This window comes from Saimiri boliviensis, chromosome 2, assembly GCF_048565385.1.
Source record: "Saimiri boliviensis isolate mSaiBol1 chromosome 2, mSaiBol1.pri, whole genome shotgun sequence".
Lineage (NCBI taxonomy): Eukaryota > Metazoa > Chordata > Mammalia > Primates > Cebidae > Saimiri > Saimiri boliviensis.
Window position 1 is genome coordinate 97,940,100 of NC_133450.1, and position 18,410 is coordinate 97,958,509.

At 41.3% G+C, this 18,410-nt stretch overlaps 1 protein-coding gene and 1 pseudogene across 11 annotated transcripts in view; one reads left to right on the forward strand and one right to left on the reverse strand.

Moving 5' to 3' along the window:
- TRIM9 (tripartite motif containing 9) overlaps positions 1–18,410 on the forward strand; it is a 260,580-nt gene that overhangs the window by 29,197 nt on the left and 212,973 nt on the right. The window lies entirely within an intron of this gene.
- On the reverse strand, positions 295–1,512 carry LOC101045170 (hsc70-interacting protein pseudogene; annotated as a pseudogene).

Consider the following 18,410-nt stretch of genomic DNA (forward strand, 5'->3'; position numbering starts at 1 on the left):
AACTTTATCCTCAAATGAGTTATATCTGCCTCACACTAATAAACTTTTATTTCACTCAAATTAGAGCAAAAATCTTCTATACATTCAGTATCTTCCCTGCCCAATAATTCAAAGAAAAAAAAATCTAAAGTGATTAATAAAGAAAAATATAAGAATTAACAGACCCTTTAAATTTGTTTTAAATATTTTTAAAGTTAAAAAGTGTTTAAAGTTTGTAATTCCTAGTAGGAAAACATTATCTGAATGAATACCCTAATGGCAAACCACTGTAAAATGCTTCAGCTGCATTTGGGGGAGAGAAGTAGGGATTATCTTCAAAGCACCCCAGCTCTCTTGATGAGAAGGTCAGAGGTACACTGGTTTGTATTATTGCAACATCCATAAGGTGATCTAGGTTGCTTTTGCTGACCTCCAAATTTGGCTGACAATTTGCTGATAAGATTCATAATCTTTGGGTTGCTCTGATATTTTGACATATTTGCTGGGTTCTGAGCCACATCCTGGAAGGCCACCATAACTTCTGGATCCTGCATGGCTGCAGGAACCTCCGGATCACTAAGAATTTCATTGAGTCCTGGCATTCTGGCCATTCCAGGCATGCCCCCTCCCATTCCAGGCATTCCTCCGGGAAAACCACCAGGCATTCCCCCAGGAAAGCCACCTGGAAAAGAACCATACTGAGCTCCTGACTGTCGTCTGGCTTCTTCCTCCCTCTGGGCTCTCTCATGCTCCTCTCGAGCCTTCTTAACTCTTTCTATTCTTTCTTTGATCTCTCGCTCTTCACGTTTTCGCTCATACTTTCTCCGATGTTCTGCAATTTTCTGTGCCCTAGGTTGAACTTCTTTCAGCATTGCACTCGCATCTTCATCTTAATCCAGTTTACAGGCAAGGGCAAGATCATGGGCTGCTGCTTCTTCCCAGTGGCCTAGAAGTCTGTGTGCTTTCCCTCGCCACTTGTAAGGCTGAGCTGAATCAGGATTTATTTCAGTGGCTCTGTCACAGTCTCGGATGGCAGCATTTGGCTTCTGTAATTTGACGAAGACACTGGCCCTCTTGGCATACAAAATGGCCAAGCGAGGATTCAGCTTGATGGCGTCTGTGAATAAGTCAGTGGCTTTCTGCAATTCACCATCATTTAGGGCTTCAATAGCAGACACTTTCTTATCATTTGCCTGATCTATCACCTCCTCCGTTATCTCTGTATTTTCATCTCCCATTTCTTGAGGGGTGTCAGTGTCTGGTTCAATCACACCTTCATTATCAATTTCTAGATCCACTTTCCTCACTTGACGGTTTGTCTGCCTTTAAGTCTTCCTCTACCTTCTTACTATCAGGTTTTTCTTCCTTGGTATTTTCTTCTGATTTAGCTTTCTGAGTAGCAGGTGGTATTTTACCTCCCATACTCTCCACCCACTCCCTCAGGAAGCGCATTTCCTCTGTGTGCAGAACGCTTGGATCCTGCTTACACATCTTCACAAAGGCCTGAAGGTCATTCACTTTGCGGGGGTCCATGGTTGGGAGGCGGTGGGCGAAGCTAAGGGTCTGCGGCCCGCTTCCAGGCTGAGGCGCTGGCTCGGCGTGACCGCGCAGAAGGGGCATGGTATTTATTGTTAAGGCTAATGTTCCCTCTGGAAATAATACATAAAAACAGCCAGAAGTTATTTTCCACAGGGGGGAATTGGATTACAAATAGGAAACCCTGGAGATCTAAGACCTTCCATAGGGAACAAACTCCCAGGAGACTCCTCCACCTTCTTTATTTCCTTCTGTTTCCCCTGTTCTGCTTTGCTTCAGTCAGGAGAGTCCTACATTGCCTCCTGCGGTATATGGAGGAGTAAGAAAAGTCCAGGCTAATCTCGAGGAAAGGGATAAGATGGCTGACCAGATGCAGTCAGGAAACCCCTCTTCCACCAACAGAAAACAAAATATGGAGTAAACCATCACACGTTGAACAGATATTTTGAGAGAAAACACTGAAAGTTCATAGAGAGGCAATGCAGACACCAAGGTTGAAAAGAGAAGAAACTGGGACCTGCACAGAATTGCCGCATGCCAGGATCAGCTCCCAGACCTGAACAGGTCCTAAGGAAGGGGTTACTGAAGGACCTCTGGGGCATCACACTCCCACTATGGAACTCTGGGGTTTTAGCTCCAAGAGATCCGACGACCCTCATAGACATTTGAATTGGCAAGGGGACTGCCTGGAGAGTAGGCAGAGGCAGAGCTCCAACATGCACAGAGCCCAGAAGGTTTCAAATGGGTAGCTATAGCAAAACAGCCACAGATACATCCCCCCAGGGCTCTCCATTTTGCTCAGAGAGGCTCTAGCCCCTGCTGATTGCTGGGCTGGGCAAGAGCAGGATTGCCTTTCCCATGAGACCAAGGCACATCTGATCTGCCTGCTCCCTTGTCTGCTGGCCAGTCCCTTGTAAGCAGGCACACACAGCACAGACTCCACTGTTCCACATGAGTGTTTTGCCAGTGGCCTGGGAGCATTTTGGCCCTCCTAGCCACAACTGGTGCTTGACCCCAAGGGCCAGAGGACAAAGCTGTGGGCTGGAGCCCAACCCTGCAGGGTTCAGCACACTGCCCAGGGGTATCAAGCTGAAATCTGTGGTCTGAGTTCAAGTTGGGGAAGAGCCCCCACTCTCAGAATACTGAGAAGAGTGAGGCATGGGTTCATGAGCTAGCATCCTTCCCTTTGCAAGACCAGTCTGGGAGGGTATAGCCTGTTGATCAGCCACAGCTTTTGTTCAAGGGAGCCCCACAGTCTGTCACATCTGGAACAGTCCAGCGATCTAGGCACAGAAGTCCTGGAGTTTGCAAATCTAGCTGAATGGGCTTGTTCCTGAGGCAGACGCTGGAGGGAGACCTGCTCAGGGCAGTGTGAACTGGGAGGGCCCCATAGCTGTTGCTTGGCAAAAAAAAAAACCAACCCTGAGCCATGGGCACCACATCAGCTGCACAACCCAGTACCACCACCCTGCCCAGAGATCCTCCACCCTTGACCCACTGCATCACCAGACCACCCACAGTTATACCCCGCAACCTGCTATGACTCTGCCAGGCACAGAGGAGCAGGTTTCCAGGGAGTTGCAGACCTTCTGGTGACCTAACCTTTGGCTCAGGCCACACTCAAAGGATGGGGGAGTGTAGCCTTCCAGGGCCTCCCTTAGGGCTAAGAAAATGTGGATGCAGCACCAATGATTGGAAGATACTTGGCCAAGGCCCTGAAAGGGACTTGGTGAAGAGGTTATCTTGTGTTACCTCCTGTTGTCTCCCCCTCCCCAGAGCATTACTGGGGGAGGCACTGAATGAAGTGAAAGCACTGAAATGTAAAAGAAGCCCATGACTGAGTAAAAGCTGCCTGTCTGCCAGCCATCCCTCTTACGCGCCATCTCTTGGATCACAGCCTGAATTACATCACTGAAGAAGAATTTCTTCAGCACACATCTCCTGCAAAACCCATTGTAGGAAACTAGCCACAACTAAGGAACCCATACAGAGCTTTGGCCCTTTGAAACCCCCTAGAAATGAAGCCAATTGCCTATACATAGCGTACATCACAGTCAAACCCTCAAGTGAAGAAAAAAAATAAAAAGCCCCATCCAAATGACAACAACTTCAAAAGATAAAGAAATACCAACCCTCAGATGAGAAGGAATCACTGCAAGAACTCCAGCAATTAAAAAATTCGGAGTGTTTCCTTACCTCCAGAGGACTGCACTAGCTCCCCAGCAATGTATCCTAACCCAGTTGAAATGTCTGAGTGACATAGAATTCAGAAGCTGGATGGGAAGGAAGCTCAATGAGATTCAAAAGCATCAAAATCCTACCAAGCATGCTGTCAGACCACAGTGGAATAAAAATAGAAGTCAATACCAGGAAGATCTCTCAATACCACACAATCACATGGATATTAAACAACTTGCTCCTGAGTAACTTTTGGGAACACAATGAAATTAAAGCAGAAATTAGAAAAATCTTTGAAATGAGTAAAAACAGAGCCACAGCCCAGCACCATGGCTCATGCCTGTAATCCCAGCACTTTGGGAGGCCGAGGCGGACAAATCACTTGAGGTCAGATGTTCAAGACCAGTCTGGCCAACATGGTGAAACACTGTGTCTGCTAAAAATACAAAACTTAGCTGGGCGTGGTGGCATACACCTGTAGTCCCAGCTACTCGGGAGTCTGAGGCAGGAGAATCACTTCAATCCAGGAGCCAGAGTTGCAGTTAGCAGAGTTCATGCCATTGCACTCCAACCTGGGCAACAGAGTAAGACTCTGTCTCAAACAAACAAACAAACAAACAAACAGAGACAAAACACACCTAAGCTCTGGGATGTAAGAAATGCAGTGTTAAGAGGAAAGTTCATAGTGCTAAACACCCACATCAGGAAGTCAGAAAGATCTAAAACTGAATTCTTATACACTGTTGGTAGGAAGGTAAATTAGCTCATTCACTGTGGAAAGCAGTTTGGAGATTTCTCAAAGAACTTAGAACTACATTCAACCCAGCAATTTTATTACTAGGTATATATCCAAAAGAAAATAAGTTTTTCTACCAAAAGGACACATGTACCTATATGTTCACTGCAGCACTATTCACAACAGTAAAGCATGGAACCAACCTAGGTACTCATCAATGGTGGATTGGATACAGAAAAAGTGTGGTATATATACACTATGAAATACTATACAGCCATAAAATGTAACGAATTCAATGTCCTTCGCAGCAACATGGGTGCAGCTGGAGGCCATTATCCTAAGTTAACTAACACAGGAGCAGAAAACCAAGTACCACATATTCTCACTTATAAGTGGAAGCTAAGCATTGGGTACACATGGATATAAAGATAGGAGCAGTAGACCCTGGGAACAACTAGAGTGGGGAGGGAGGAAGGCAAGGGATGAAAAACTACCTACTGGGTACTGTGCTCACTGCCTGGGCAATGGGTTCAATCATACCCCAAATCTCAGCATCACACAGTATACCCTTGTTAACGAACCTGCTCCTGTAATCCCTAAGTCTAAAAAGTTGAAGAAAGAAAATAAAAATTCAGCAAGTTTCAAGTTCAATCAGAAAACTACCAAGTAGTTGTGAATGTGAGTGTCATACATTGTCCAACTTTATCAAAGTAATTCTTGAAAGAAACTATACTCTATAAAGCCATTAGAAAGAGAGGCTAAGTGATTACAGGAAAAATTCAAAGAACACATAAAGAAAAAGGCAAGATTGATTATTTACTGGAACTTGATGTTGAACAAGGTCCTGAGATAGATATTTAATATAAAAGCTTTTTTGTACATTTAGTAAAAATACGATCGTATATTTGTTGGTTGGCAGTAGCCATTTGACTATAGGCAGAACTCTAGATTGGATGATGGGTTCATGGTTTATTGGATCAAAAATGTTTTCTATAGAGCCTATGGGAATCTAAGAAATATCTCTCACCTGCGTTTTTAAAAACCAGCAAAACGTGCCTGTGTTTTATAGAAACTTTGTAAGAATAAAGCATTTGGACGCCGATCTATCTACATATTTAGCTTCATTGACTGTTGGGATGCATTGAACAGTGAATTTTTTAGATTGTTTTTCAAACTTAATAGATTCAAAAGAAGAAAAACACCTTTTCCCCCATAGGCAAGAATGTCTTGCATTCCTCTGACTTAAATTTATTCCAGTCTATTTTCTATTCATTTACTCCATTCATTTGCCAAAAGATTACTTCCTATTACGCCATCAAGCATGAAGTGAATGGATGAATAATGAAGTGAAGATAACTAATAATTATACTCTGTAATATCTATAGTAGAATTTTTAAAGTCACAGATTTAAAATCTCCTGTGAGATGAATATTCCTTCTTTCTACTCTGTGTTCTAACATAGAGAAAGCTAGGATTATAAAGCTAAATTGCTACCTGAATCATGACTGGTGGCATTTTGAAAAGGAAATGCCAGACTACGTTAAGAGAATTTCAAATGACAGAAGAACCGAGGGGGGAATCTTAACTAAAATTGGAGTAAGAAGAAATTCTTGTCACTAAGAGATTGACGTTTTCATTCTTCCCCAAATTATATCAGTCAGAAATGTCTCCCATTATATACTGTCTTAGCCCAGTTATCACGGCTCTGAGGTCAAACAGTGAATCCCTCCTATTCTTTTTGGTGCACAGCTATCCATATGTTATTAATTTCATTTGTGGCATCCTTCCAATTGCCCATATTATGCCCTATGAAAGAATTCAAGGTGAACACTGTTTCACAAGGAATTATCTGGTATCAGTCTGTTACCTTCAGGAAAGGAAATTCACATCTGTGTCTCCTCAATATTAACGAGCTTTAAACTAAGAGAAGTTTGTCCCAGCATAGAATCAGATGTTTAAAATTGTCCTAATGTAATAATGCTATGTTCTGATACTCAGCTTTGGTGGCATCTAGTCCATTCTTTTCCCAAGTCTAGCCATTTGGTGTGTTTTTAGATTCATAGATTCATGAGGAGTCATAATCTTGTTTAATCAAGATACTCCAGAGCATATCAACAGAACACTTATAAACTAACCTTTCTCAAAATATCCTTAGTGAAGGACAGTCTCTTAAAATTTTCTGTCACAGCCCAGTAGTTTTTATAAAATACAGTGGAAATGAATTATTAGAAGATATCAGAAAAGTAAAATTGCTATAAAAAATGCCTAAGAGCTTACTCTTGATTTCTATACTTACCTTGTCACAGACCAGTTCTGGTCCGTAGACCCTGCCTTGCACAGCAGTGTTCTAAAATTCTTGCTACTTTTCCCCAGTCTTTTGTCATGTGAGAAAATCATTATTTTGTTATACCAAGAACAAGGAGTGAGGCGCAGTCTCCATGGGCACAGGCAAAAGGAAGTTGTATTGTCTGTAGAGAATTTTAAAACAATCATATAATTGACTATAAATCAGTCTACTTTTTGTTTTCAGCATTCACCAGCAATTCCTAACAATGTCAATGATAAAATTCTTCTCCTCTCAAAGATCTTCCGCACGTAGAACCTACTGTTTGCACTTTAATCAATTGTATTGCTGTACCCCACTTGGTGTAGTTTCTTCACACTCTTTTTTATCAACTAGGATATATTACTATACTAAGAGTTGACCAATTTAGAAAATAATGAAAGACTCATTCTTGGCTGTTCAGATGTTAAATTTCTTCAGAGTACTTCTGCTTTTAATAGCATCCTCATTGCTAATTAATGTTTGGTTTATGAAATCAACTGCAGCTGGGTCTTTTCTTCGTGTTTTGTCTTAGTACTTCAGTATCATAAATTTCTATTTGGAGGACTTTTTTTATTTCCCCTAAATGTACTATAGTATTTTCATCTCTTCTGAAATCTACCCATTGTTGAATTAGTCTTCCAGTTGGTTTAAGTAAACTTGAAAATTGTTTTTGCCTCCCAGAGTGATAGCAATGGCATAGCCTTAAGCTAGGATCTGGTAAGAGGGTTTGGGGCATGTGTTATTAGTGAATATTCTTCAGGAAAAAAATTCGTAAGGGATGAGAGAAGCAGAATAGGGAAGGGGAAGGAACTGAGAATGAGTGTGGTCTCAGATAAAGTCTAGCCTTGGCCTGATCCTCTGGGTGGGTGGGTGGGTGGGTGGGTGGGTGTGTGTGTGTGTGTGTGTGTGTGTGTGTGTGTTGGGAGGGATGCTCTAGAGTATAAATCACAGTGCAGAACTGTCTTGCCTGTGACAGACTGTCATTGTCCACCCTTGGGAGAGGAGAATAAAATCTCCCAAACATCCTAGGCCTGGGACTGGGAGGTGGAAGTTATGTGCATAGGTCAAGTATGTCATCTGGGTGGAACTCAAGCAGCATCTATGAGAGTCTGTACTGTGCAGTGTGCAGATCCACTGGCTTCCCACATTAAACTCACCCCATCTAGATACAACTTCTCCAGGATACTAGTTAGTCACAATATCTGGGGAAGCTTCCAAGAGGACGGTCAGGGGAAGAAAGTAGATTTCTGCTGTGGCAGTTGGTTCCAAGCTATAATCAATACTCATTATCACCATCCTTCACTTTCTAGATTCCCCTCATCCTTGGCTAGTACTTCTGCTAGTCTGGTTGGCTTGTTTGCAGGGTATAGGGGATGACCCAGATCCACACCACTGAGGGGTTGGGCCCCAGTTTACTGTGCCTTATCAGTTGCACTTGCCCATTTGCAGTTGAAACTAGGCATGGGAGAACCATGGGATGCCTCACTATATCACCATATTCCTCACACTCCCGTTTTGCATCAGGCTTACCTCCCCATAATAACCAGAGTCAACCACATCTGGCAGTATGGGTACTCCTTTGTGAACCTGCTAGTCTACTGGCACATGGAGCCTTAAAAGACCAGGTGGCAGCCACAGCAATAAGTATAGTGGGTGTCTTGCACCCTGGTTGGAAATGTTCTCTTGATGAAGACAAGGATTTCTAGGCCCCAAAGTTGGGAGAATAGGAAGCACAAGTCCCCAAGTGGATCATTTGTAATGATGGAGAGAAGTGCTACTTCTACTTCTACCCCTTGGTGTCTCGGCCCTGGTAGTCTACTTCTTTGAGCCGCAGTACCATAAACTGGCTATTGAAGCTGTCTGTACATCCTGAAGTATAGTACCCCTTCTCACAAGGTTTCTACCTACTACCTGGCACATTAGCTCTACCTTTAATTGTCCTTTCCAGAGTTCTGTCAAGCTGGCATCTTCTGTATGATGAGGCATGTAGTAGGACCAATGGATTTTATGTTCAGGCACCTGTTCCCACATCTTCTTTTCCATAAAGTGTTTGTGTATTCCAAGGTGGTATTTTTTAGGATCCTATATGAAGATACTAGACAATTGGTGAGCCATCAGTGGTGCTTGCAGAGACGCTATAGGTAGGAAAGGCAAACCCATATCTGAATTACCCATCAATCCTGATCAGGATGAATCATGGACTTTTTTTGAGTAGGAGGTGTCTGATGGAATCACTTTACTGTCAGGTGCTTGGTGTCCATCCGTAAGGGATAGTACCACGTCAGGGGGTCAGTTTTGGTTTCTCTGCAGTGACAGAAAAGGCTTTATCTGCTATTGGGCCCAGATGTAGTCCATCTCTGCTTATGACTACTCTCTTCTTGAGCAAGTTAGGTAAGCACTGGGGTGGCTGGTGACAGAGCTGGCTGACATCTACTGGCCAAGTCATCCTGTCCACTTGGTGATTAATGCTTCTTCTATAGTGGGTGCTGTCTGTTGGACAAAGAGCTCACACTTCTTTCCCACTCTTAATAGATCCATTCATATACCTCCTCCCCAGAACATTGTTGTTCCCATGCCCTCTCAATGGACTGAGTTAGGGTATGTATATATTCTCATTTTCGTATGTATTTCTATATTCAACTATATTTATTGAAATTCATGAGTTCACACCAGTATCGTTCATTCCAGTGCAACACCATGAGTACCATTGTGCTCATTCAAGTTTTTTTCCTTTTCATATTTATAACTCCCTTCTCCAACAGTGAGAAACTGTCTTCCATTATCCTTTTTATCTGGTGGGGTTTTTTTGTTTTGTTTTGTTTTGTTTTGTTTTGTTTTTTTGAGACAAATTCTCTCTCTTTGTTGCCAAGGCTAGAGTCTAGCAGTGGCGCAATCTTGGTTCACTTCAACCTCTACATCCTGGGTTCAAGTGATTCTCCTGCTTCAACTTCCTGAGTAGCTGGGATTACAGGTGTGTGCCACCACAGCCAGCGAAATTTTGTATTTTTAGTAGAGACAGGGTTTCACCATGTTGGCCAGGCTGGTCTCAAACTCTTGACCTCAAGTGATCTGCCCACCTTGGCCTCCCAAAATACTGGGATTATAGACATGAGCCACAGTGCCTGACCCCATTATCCTTAATGTATTTATTTACTTGATCAGTTTCCCTGTATGTAACATCTATTGCTGCTGTTATCCCCTATCTTTTGCGGTTTTCTGCCTCATTCCACTTGGGCTATCCCACCCCGTTTCTTCTTTCCAAGTGGATATGATCTCCTCATGCTGCTAAGGTTCTGATACCTCATGTCAGGTCTGCTGTCCTGCATGGATGTCTTCCTCACTGTAGTCATATTTTGGCAGCACTCAGAGGGAAGTAGGGGCCTCACACAGTCCCTGAGCCTAAACCACATGGTACAAGCCATCTTTACCATGGCCCAACAGGGGGACATTGTCACAGGTACTGATTGTATTACCTTCTTTTTCATTTATTATTTCTTTTCTTTCACATATAGCTCTCTCTAGAATCATCCACAAGAGTGACAGGCCAAGAGGAAAGAATAATTGGGAGGGCAGAATTTGAGAATTACCACACAATTAATTACTATGTCTCTAAATTTAAGCCCAAGGGATAAAGATGTAATGAAAAATAGAGAAATAAAGAATTATTATTGTTGCATGCCAGTATATGAGACATATTAAATTCTCTTCATTATAACAAACACCACACAGAACTCCTTGAGTACATATCAAAATATTCACCTTAATAAATCACACAGAAGCTAATCAAAGGCTGTGTATGATGGATGAGAACGGCCTTTAGTAGTAGCTTTTTAATTTCTATTCTATAACTTACCACCATAATTACTGCACTCTTCACTTTATTAAAGAATTTTTTAGTGTAAGTATGTCCCATATAATATCTGGGATATATTTTTGCTAAAAGAAATTTTCGCTTAGCTGAGATTACAACTTAGTAGGGTGTCTTGTATTTTTATCTGCTTTTTTGGCAACCATAGGGAAGAAGAGAAGCCAAACATATCTCAGCTGCTTATTTTTCTAAAGCCATGGAACAGTCCCAACCACTTTACCCAGAAAAGAGAAGGTAACCCAGATAAAAACAACTGGCAGTGAGCTGGGGATTCTTCCTAATTTATCAGGACCAAAATTAACTAATAAAAGATGAGAGAAACAAACTTGGAAAGTGTCCCAACCCTAGGAGAAAAAGAGGGAGAGAAAGAGGAAGAAACCAAGAAGACAAAAGAGAGGAGAAAATACAAGGAAGAGAAAAGAGCAAGAAAGGAAGAGGACAGAGGAAGAGAAAGAAGCCAAGAGTAGAAGGAAGATACAGCCACATAGGAGCGGACACAGCCATTGTCACCAGCTCAGCAGGAGGAGAATGGAGCCAAAGCCCATCAGAAGGAAACCATGTGGCTATAGCACCTCAAGCTCCAAAGCAAAAATATCTCCAATCTCAAGAACCACGATCAGATGCTTATCAGAAGACTCTAGTAAACTTAACATCCTATCTTCAAAGAGAAGTAGCTGGACAAGCACTTATATCTGCACTTCATATTCAAGCCATAGGCCCAGAGTGATTTTTTTATTGTTGTTAAGGAAAAAAGCTTCTGCAGTATTTCCTGTATTCATCTTCTCTGAAATAAGCCTCTGTAGATTTGTAACAAACATCTTTTCTTATTTGTGGCTTTAGGAAACTATTGCAGTAAAATGTACCAGAGTAGAGTAATAACACCCCAAAATATCTTACAAAGAAATCAGATATTTTGATACCACATAATAAATATATCCTAGAACTTAGTTTCCCTACAGTGCAGAAGCATTAGACATCTCATTTGTATTCTAATAGTAACAATAAATAAGCATGTAACTCCAGCCAGGGAGTTCAAGCAAATGAGGAAAGACAATCACAGAAGCTTTAGAAAACGTCTGATCCAAATATTTCTGTTAGCAGATAAAGAGACTAACTACTAGGTCAAATCTTATGTAGGTCAAGTGTTAGGAGGCTTGAGTCAGGAGGAAAGTTAGGAAACCATGATTTCTCACCCTCACCAGTTTACTCCAGCATGATTTCCAATCAGCAGCATCTTCTTTTCTTTATTCGAGGGCAAGGACTCTTGCTGCTAGAACCCACTTGGTGAAGTCAGCAGGCCTAAAAATTAACACCCCCTGGGAGTAGCCCTCAAGTCCTTCTTCATTCTTTAGCTGGAACAGTTCTGAGGCGTGGGATCAAAGCTGGGTCCCAAAGGTCCTCCAGTGGCAGTGGGATTGAGCTCAGTCTCCCATCTCAATAGCTGGCATGATAACACACCCTGTACCTAACCCTTCTTGGTCTCATTTCCTCACTCTCATCAGTGCTCCTTTTACCTCCCAAATAAACTACCTGCACTTGAATTATCTGCCAATGGGGAACCCAAACAAATTCAGTCAGATTTCTGGAAGTTTGCTGTATCTAAAAATTTCTGACTAATGTAGCATATTATTAGAAGGCAATTTGTTAATAAATCTCACTATATTATACTTTGGTAATATTTTATTGTGCATTATAACAATTTCACTTTTTTTCTCAATGAGCTTTTATAGGTAGTACACTAATTTAGGGTTCTTTCATTCATAGCACACATATACACACACACACACACAAATATTTTATATATATGTATGTGTGTGTGTGTGTGCGTGTGTGTGTATATATATATATTCTTTTTTTTTTTTTTTTTTTTTTTTTTTGGACAGAGTCTCACTCTGTTGCCCAGGCTGGAGTATAGTGGCAAGCGATTTCGGCTCACTGCAGCCTCCACCTCCCAGGTTCAGGTGATTCTCCTGCCTCAGCCTCCTGAGTTGCTGGTATTACAGGCACCCACCACAATGCCTGGCTAATTTTTATATTAGTAGTAGAGATAGGGTTTCACCATGTTGGGCAGGCTGGTCTCAAATTCCTGACCTCAAGTGATCCACTTGCCTTGGTCTCCCAAAGTTCTGAGATTACCAGCATGAGCCACCACATCTGGCCCACTTATATTTTTTAGATGAATTTGTGAATTAGTAAAATACCAACTGATAAGAAAAGTGAAACTTTACTATTAATAGAGAGCTATCACTAGGCCTTTAAGGAAAAACAAGAAGGAAAACAAAACTACTTTGGAAAAAAGAAAAGTGAAGTGAGGCAGACATGGAAGAGCCTGAAGTCCATTTAAGGACTCTGGTGTAATTGAAGTTGCTAATTACATCTTATAGCGGCTAAATGAGCTAGGTTACCTTTGCCTGTGTCCTACTAAATCACTGCATAAAAACTGCTCTAGAATTGGAAAGTTCTGAGGGTTTCTTTGAACTCTAAAAATTACTTAGTACCTACGGTATTCAGGCACTCCACTTCTTAGTCAAGAGGAGGGGATTTAGGAATGTTAGCAGGAAAAAGACACTTTATTCAAGTCCCTATAGGGTAGATGGTTAACATATTTTTGTCTGCCCTACACCTTGGAATCCCCTTCCTATGTGAGGAATTATCTATTTTTTGAGTCCTGGCCTTCTTGTGGCACAAGCCAGGACTCTTTCTCACCTTCCATGCAACTCTTTCCCACTCCCAGGCACCAGCAAGTGTTGGAGGTCCCCCCAATCAAGCACACTCATGCATCACCTCATTGCACAACCTGGTGACCCACCTAAGTTGGTGCTATATAGATACTCCAAATTTCTTTGCTATTTATACATATATACTATTTTATAAAAGTTTCACAATTATATAAAAATAATGAGGTCCTAACCAATCTTATCCCCAAGAACTTACATTTATTCAGCTTCCTTGAAAGTCAAGAGGTATCCTTTTCTTCCCAAGCTTCCTTAATCATCTTACCAACACTGAGGTGAATTATCAGGGGAGTAGGGAAGTGGGTGGTGGTGGTATTGTCTATCCCGGGTTGGGGAATAGGGAGGGAGATGACCATGAGAAAAGGGGTCTGAGTCTCACTGAAAGACTATCCATGTGATCCATCTGCACAGGAAGGAATGAGGGCAAAAGAACCAAAGGGCTTTATATCCTCCAGGGATATAAAGAGCAGGTGAGGTGCACTGAAGATTGAGAAGGATAGAGGGGTAGGATGTGGTAGTCACAGCAGGGAATTCCAGACTTAGCACAAGTCTGTCTCAACCTTTTCCCTGATGGTATGTATATCTCTATTTTTTTCTTTCATTTTAATTGTTAATGAGATCTAGGTATCACTTCCTTGGGGAAGTAAGTTCTTTCATGTTATCAGCCCATATCACTTCACTATATTCTGTTTACAAAGGGGTTTATTCAATTAATGGTTTATTTGCTCAGATTGACTCTTAATACCTGTACAGGTAGTTTTTCCAGGCTTGATTACATATGGCTCTGAGGTGACATTTGATTGACTGCTCTGCTATACAACAATAGTGGGAGACCTATAGGATTGCAAGGGAAGGGAAGAAGAGAACTAGAGTTTACTGAGTACCCACTATACATTTGATATTTTAAGCATATAAGTTTTTTACTTCTAATAACTCATGCCAGTTTATTATACCAGTTTTTAGAAATGAGAAACCTGAAGTTCAAAGAGATTGTATAACTTATCCAATATCACTGATTTAGCAAGTCTATGCCCTTGCCACTGAACTTGGTGGACACACCCATGAGAATGCTACCATTCTGACTGGATTGAACTTCCTTTATAAAATTCTGGGGATGACAAAGGTAAACTCATGTAACCAGATCAAATAAAATAATGTATGCATTTAGTACAGTGCCTGGCACATAGTAGATGTTGAATCACAAAAGTGGCCATGCTTGAGAGACACATAAGAATTTTCTTTGCGTAACTATGAAAAGATAAAGCTTTAATGGTGTTTCCTTTTGCACTGAAGGCAGAGATCTATGAAACTGACTTGTCAGCTTGGTCAGGCTCCCCGAACTGTGAATGGACACCCTAGGCCAATTGGTCCATTTTGGTATTAAGTGAAGAATTATCATATTAAGTTAAAAAAAAAAAAAGTGACATCTACCTTGAAGAAGTATAAAGGTAAAAAAAAAAAAAAAAAAAACAGAGGCTGGGTGCAGTGACTCATGCCTATAATCCCAGCACTTTGGGAGGCCAAAGCAGGCAGATGACCTGAGGTCAGGAATTCAAGACCAGCCAGGCCAACTTGGTGAAACCCCATCTCTACTAAAAATACAAAAATTAGCCAGGCATGGTGGCCCATGCCTGTAATCCCAGCTACTTGGGAGACCGAGGCAGGAAAATCGCTTGAATCTGGGAGGTGAGATCACAGCATTTCCAGCCTGGATGGCAGAGTAAGACTGTTTCAAAAGAATAAAAAAGAAAACAAATAAGCAAACAAAGTAATGTAATCATTGACTTTTTTTTGTTGCCCCAGAAGGTAAACAAGAGCAAATAAGTGGAAGTTACAGAAAGGCAGACTTCAACAATATTTAGAGAGACATTCTAGTTGTCACATGTTCCCCAAAAAAGTGAAGGTCATTGAATATGTCCAATTGACCAGGCAAGGTGGGATGTGACAGCATCCTGTGCTGGGCTGGACACTGGACTACAATAATCTGAGCTAGTGTCTTTGCCAAATTTCTATGACTTTTTGATAGGCTAGGATAACAGTTCTATTTACTTCCTGGGTAATTTCAGGACATCTCAACCTTGGAATTTATATGAATTTTGCTTGATGGAAGATGGTTTTCCTCTTTAAAAGCCACTTTTCCCACTTGTCTTTCCCTGCACCTTTGAGGGAGGAACCGTGTTGAGCATCTGCTCCCAGATTTATGTCCTGTCCTCCAGCTACGAAGAACACCCCCGTTCCTGTGGGGGCGGGAGGCTTGGCTCTCCTTTTAGAAATTCCCTTCTGTGCTGTGCTAATCACACCCTCGGTACATTTCACATCTTATTTTTAGGTGCAAAGTATAAAGAATCCCAGCACCAACAGCAGTTTCTGTGGCAACCTGCATCGCCCCCCTTGCTTGTCCAGCTGTGCAGAATTAAATTCTAAAAGAGGCCATTTTACATCATGTAAAGGAGATCCACAGTGAAGGTTCTCTTTAAATGAAGGTGTTCTTCTAAGTTAAGAGGGAACTAGATGGGAATTAGGTTGGGGGGTGGATGGTTGAGAACTCGAACTCTTATAAAATCCCAGGTGTGCACAGGCATGCCCTAGTTGCCCTGATTTTTTTTCCACAGGACATCATTTCAGAAACAAAAATAGCATTTAGACCAATGAAAACTAGGTTTGAATATTTATATCAGAAGAGTTTGTTGATAAGTTCCCTCTCACCCACTCCCTTCATGGCATCTTCCCGCAAAACCTAGGCTAGACCAGATTACAAACTGACATGCTTCTCATCTTCTCTTGAATAGCTCTTTCAAGTTACTATCCCAGCTCCTGGGAGGAGCTCACCAAACTCCCTCTCCCTAGCACAGCCAACACAAAGATTGTCTTCCTGGGCCAGTCCTAAAGGTGGGCCTGTAAAATCAACTCCCTAAGAATGTGATTTGGCAGACACCAACAGACTATGAAAATAATCCCCCCAAGGTTTTGTCATGTCTCAGTTATCATTGTAACCACTGCTTTGGGATAATGTCTTTTGTTTACATATGATTTTAGGAAATTTTGAACATGCTTCTGTAAGGAGTAATATTTTAGAATCAAATCTATATTTATTTTTGTTTGCTTCTAAGAAAACATGGAGTAGCCCATATTTAAAAAGATCTTTGCCCTTAGACCATTAGTATAGAGACCAGAGAAAGAGTTAAATATTCCCTGAACCCAGACTAATACTATTACTGTGCTTAAACATTAATTGAGCTCTAAGTTTCCTGAAGCTGGCCAAATAAAATTGTTAGAATTTATTATACTATTTTCACCTATTAAAAGAAAAGACATGAGTTTGTCTTATCTTTTAATAGGTATAGTATACATACTATACCTACTTGGTGATTTTGCCTAAGGCCAGTCCTAGGAAAGAGATATTTTTCTAGTACTAAATTCTTAAGAGGTGATTGAATGTGGGTAACAAAAGAATAAACTTTTTTTCAACAGTTAGGAAAAGATGAAAATTATTCTTCACATGGCCAGTTATTTTATTAACTTTTGAGAAATCTGAAGTTAGAACCTCAAAATAACACACAGTGTAGCCACTAGTGTAATTCATTAAGACATTTAACAGTCAAAATACATTAAGTCAATCTGCTTAAGCACATTAGCTCCAGGAATGTTTTGGAGGAAAAAAGGCTCTAAGGGAATGTGATATAAAAAGCTAGATTTTGACAGGTTGCTATGAGGTCTGTATTACAGGTTCACCAGAGAAACAGATCCAATAGGATACACACACACATATATACAAATATCAACAAACTCTTCTGATATAATATTCAAACCTAGTTTTTATTGGTCCAAATGCTATTTTTGTTTCTGAAATGATGTCCTGTAGAAAAAAACCATTACAACCTGTAATACAGACCTCATAGGTTGACAATATAGGTTGACATATGTGTGTGGATGGATGGATAGGTGGATAGGTAGATGTAGGTAAGTAGGTAGATAGATAAATAGACAGACAGATAATTTATTATAGGAGTTGACTTACATCATTATGGAGGCCAAGATGTGTCACATGATCCATTTGCAAGCAGCAAAAGTAGGAATGCTGATGACGTAATTCATTCCAAGTCTAAGCCCTAAGAACTTGGGCTGGGATTACGGTATGGGGTGCTAATTTAAGTTCTGGAGTCTGAAAACTGTAGAACCTCTAACATCTGTAGGTAGGAGAAGATGAATGTGTCAGCTCAAGAAGAGAAGAGTAATTTACCCTTCCTCTGCTTTTTTGTTCTTTGGGCCCTCAGCAGATTAGGTGATACCCACTCACATTGGCGGAGGCATTTTCTTTACTCAGTCTGCTGATTCAAATGCTAATCTTTTCCAAAAACCCTCACAGGCACACCAAGAAATAATTTTACCAGCTATCTGGACATTCCTTAGACCAGTCAAGCTGATGTATACACTAACCATCACAACAGTGGTCCCCAATCTTTTTGGCACCAGAGACCAGTTTAATGGAAGATCATGTAAGGGTATCCACAGACTGTGGAGAGGGAGACGGTTTCAGGATGATTCAAGTACATTCCATTTATTGTGCATTTTATTTGTATTATTATTACATTGTAATATATGATGACATATACAACTCACCGTAACGCAGAATCAGTGGAAGCCCTGAGCTTGTTTCCTGCAACTAGATGGTCCCATCTGGGGGTTATGGGAGACACTGATGGATCATCAGGCATTAGATTCTCATAAGGAGCGTCTGACCTAGATCACTCATATGTACAGTTCGCAATGGTGTTTGTACTCCTATAAGAATCTTATGCCACTGCTGATGTGACAGGAGGCGGAGCTCAGGCAGTAATGTGAGTGATGGGGAAGGGCTGTAAAGACAAATAAAGCCTTACTTGCTTGCCCATCACTACCTCCTGCTGTGGAGCCCAGTTCCTAAAAGGCCACGGACCAATACCAGTCCATGGCCCAGGGGTTGGGGACCCCTGCATTATATCATAAAATGTAGTGGGAGTGAGACTGAGAATTGAGCATGAGGAACTGATTGTTTAAAGAAGGGAGAAGGGT